The sequence below is a fragment of the Melitaea cinxia genome, chromosome 14, assembly GCF_905220565.1.
Source record: "Melitaea cinxia chromosome 14, ilMelCinx1.1, whole genome shotgun sequence".
Lineage (NCBI taxonomy): Eukaryota > Metazoa > Arthropoda > Insecta > Lepidoptera > Nymphalidae > Melitaea > Melitaea cinxia.
Genome location: NC_059407.1, coordinates 9,667,571 through 9,671,415, shown reverse-complemented (window position 1 = coordinate 9,671,415; position 3,845 = coordinate 9,667,571).

The following is a 3,845-nucleotide window of genomic DNA, read 5'->3' as shown; positions in this document are numbered from 1 at the left end:
GCCGGGGGGAGGCGCGCAGAGCGCGACCAGCCGCAGCAGCGCCACGCACCACCACCAGAGCACGGCGGCCAGCGCGCGGGCAGCGCGCCCGACGCGGCCCGGGGCCTCCTCGCGACCGAAATACGCGCACCGTGGAGCCGTGCAGTACGGTTGTATCTTCGCTCCGGCGGGAGGACGCGCGTGCGCTGACGCAGACGGCTGCTAGGACGCGACGCGGGTGCGCGCACGCTGCCACACGGCGACTGGGGCGCCGCTTCCGACGGAGCACGACCGCGCCCGAACACTATTTCGGGAGCGACGCTCCGCGCCGTCGTCGCCCGCCCGCCGCGCGCTGCCAATTTTACGTGAAATTGCGGGCGGGCGGTGATGCGATATGTAGCGCGGCCGCACGTATCGACGACTAAACCACGGATGTCGACGTACTCCTGCAGGGTGATCTTTTTATCATTAAAAGAGCCTGACTGCCGATGGACTCCCGAAGGACCCACGACGCAACGCATTCACCGTGCGACACGTGTGACGCTCCTTCACTTAAAATAGTCGTCGGCGAACGAGGTTCGGTCCGTGTCAATAGATACAATGTCGCAGCAATTGGCAAGGAAACAGAGACTCGCACTATCTCACTGTCTCGCGCACTGTGTTGTGAATTCTTATGCATGGTTTATATTTAGACGTAAAATTATTTCTGATATAGATAGGTGTTTGACATTACGTTGAACTCTCATACGTCGGGAACCTCCACCTGTGTAATTATTTTGTAGTAGTAGGTAAAAAAAATTACAGTTATATAAATTAATATGAAATATTACATGTACTATAAAATTATTTTTAGTCATCTATATGTAAATTTGGCTGAGGTACAATAAAAATATATAAGTAAAAATAAAAACAACATGGTTATCTTAATTTTAGATAACATAGACCATAAAAAGTAACAAATAATACCAAGTACAATAAATTGATACTTTAGAAAGAGTTTTCCAATCTGAGTGAATAGAATTAAAAGAAATTTTCAATTCCAGGCAAGTGCGGTGCTGGATAATGATAGCCATTTTTATTACAAACGCTTCATTTTTCTTCTTCACTTTCTATATCAGTCCTCTGCCCAAAGGTTGCCTGAAAGAAATCGCTGCATTAGCGATAAGGCCGCCTGTTGGAATTGATGTAACTGTGTTACTTACAATTGTAATTCTGTATTTTATCAATTACGTATTGGTGTGCAAAAAGTATAAATAAATAAAATAAATTAATGTTATCGAACATTTCATTTAGTCTTGATTTATAAATTCAAATTAAACATTTAACACCTTATTACAATATGGCATATCAATTGAATGATAGGAGTTATGATGTCATGTACCCATATGATAATATTTCAGCTCATCACTCATTTTTTTTTGTTTCACTAAATTTAATTACGCAATTAAATTTAGTGAAACAATTTTAACACACGATATTAGCTTTAAAAATTTCTATGTATTTTGGTGTACAATAAAGAATATTATTATTATTAATGGTTAATTGGTGTATTTAGAGTTACTGCCTGTCTTTATATGCATTTTTATGTCGTAGTGTGTTGATTGTTTAACAAAAAAAAATTGAAATCTGCTTACGTTGTCATTTTTTTACGTTTATACGTGACGTATATTACGTGATATTAAAAAAAACCGGCCAAGTGCGAGTCGGACTCGCGCACCGAGGGTTCCGTATAAACATAATTATTAAAACTATTTTTAAACATTTTTTTAATATCATATCAAAAATCGACCGTTTCAGCGTGGATCGAACCTGCATCTCCGACTGACCACGTCGGTGTTCTAGCCAATTAAGCTATGGAACCATGTACTATCTCTACATCGAAATTTTTGATATGATGATTTTATATTTGGTCTAAGCGACCATGGCGCCGTCTATAGTGAGGAGACAGAAGGCGACACCAGGCTATTTTTAATTTGTACGATTTTTTATATTTGTGTTACCCACACATTAGGAAATTCTAAACATTTTATAATTTGATGATATGATATTAAATAATTGTGTTTGCAGGCAAACGAAAAAAAACCGCCTTCAATTATATCGACAAGTAATACAACGTAGGTAGACAAAAAAATAGTCAAGTAAATACGCATTATCAAAGATATATCCAAATTTCCAATATTTTTCCATCCAATCCAATATTTTTATTATATGATGTAACTAAAAATTTATGCTTTTCGCAATTTTTCCTTTATCTGTGCTGTAAGAAGTTCCTTCGTATCAAATTTCAAGATTCTGAGTTCACGGGAAGTACCGTGTAGTACAGTACAGAAGTACAGTGTCGAAAATTTGCAGCATAAACGGCTAGATCTTTTGATTGAGTTTGAATTTTTCACAAAAGGACAAGGGAAACAATTCTAAGGGACAGAAGACATGAGTATTTGATATGAATTTCAGCTTGATACCTCCACGCATTCTTGAGAAAAAGGGTCTTTACAGACAGATAGTAGTTTGAATGCGAAAAGCTTCAAATCATCCATATAAAGTAGGTGAGATATTATTATTATTATTATTATTAAATTTAGAGAAACAATTTTAACACACGAAATTAGCTTTAAAACTTTCTATCGCGATTAAGCAAAAATTATTCTTTACCTACAATTTTTAATCAAATTAGTGTTTTTATTTATTTTTTCTTAATGGGGTAAATTGAGTGTTATAGTTAGTAAAAAAAGTTAGTACATCATGGACAGTATAAAAGAATACTTGAAGAAATACTGATTCCGTTTAGTTTGGATTAATAGAAAAATAAAACGGTAATTTGATCATAGTTCAAGGTCAACGAGCTACAATAACATGGTATTTTTTATATAACTAAGTCGGCAAACAAGTGTACGGCTCACCTGATGGTAAGCGATTACCGTAGCCTATAGACGCTTGCAACACTACAAGCATTACAAGCGTGTTACCGACCCTACGCCGAATCCCTCAAGAAGCTCTGATCACCTTACTCACAACAGGAACATAACACTGCTTGAAAGCAATGTTATTTGGCGGTGATCGCCTGTAAGGTCGAGATACTTCTCCAATGAGGCTGCTCTACATATTTCCTGCTGTGCCCTACCTCAGTTATCAGGTATACCTAATAATCTAATAGTTACAGTAAAAGTTTTCTGCAAGTGCTGTTCAATTTCTTGTGGTGGCAAGTCGCAGTTGCTGTAGTCGATGAATTTCACCTGAAATTCTGTCTCTCAACTTCAGTTTTGTTTTGTTGCGGAGAAGAGGTTAAAATGCTTATCTATACAAATAAATAAAATTTGAGTGTCTGTTTGTAATATTAAAATAACTAATAATACTAAAATAATATTTTTTATGATTTTTATCTGTCTGTTTGTGCCGGCTCATCTCTGAGCGGCTGCGCGAATTAAATAAAACTACTTCAGTGAATATCGATCAAAGGACGTGTTACGTGGCCACATCGCCCACGTCTACGTAGTAAGCTGTATTAGCTAAGGTAGGTCGTTATTCTTAATAAATAACTAACTGTGCCTACGACTTCGTTCGCGTATATCGAATCGCGTATATCGCGAATATGAATTTAGGCAGCATTTATTGGATATCTCTTTTAGTTTATTTTGGACATCAGAATCGCTCTAATATTTTGTCTTTGATAAGACATTTGTATAAGCCTTACATATTTTCATACAAAATTTCATGCTGTATTTCCTATTCTTATTTTATACTCTTGAGGGTAAAGATTTTACAAACTTTGAATGTCATATTTATTTATATCAAATCAACAGCCTGAAAAATGTATATATATACATTTGTTATGTTCTGGTATTTTAGTACTGTGTGGCTACGGTACT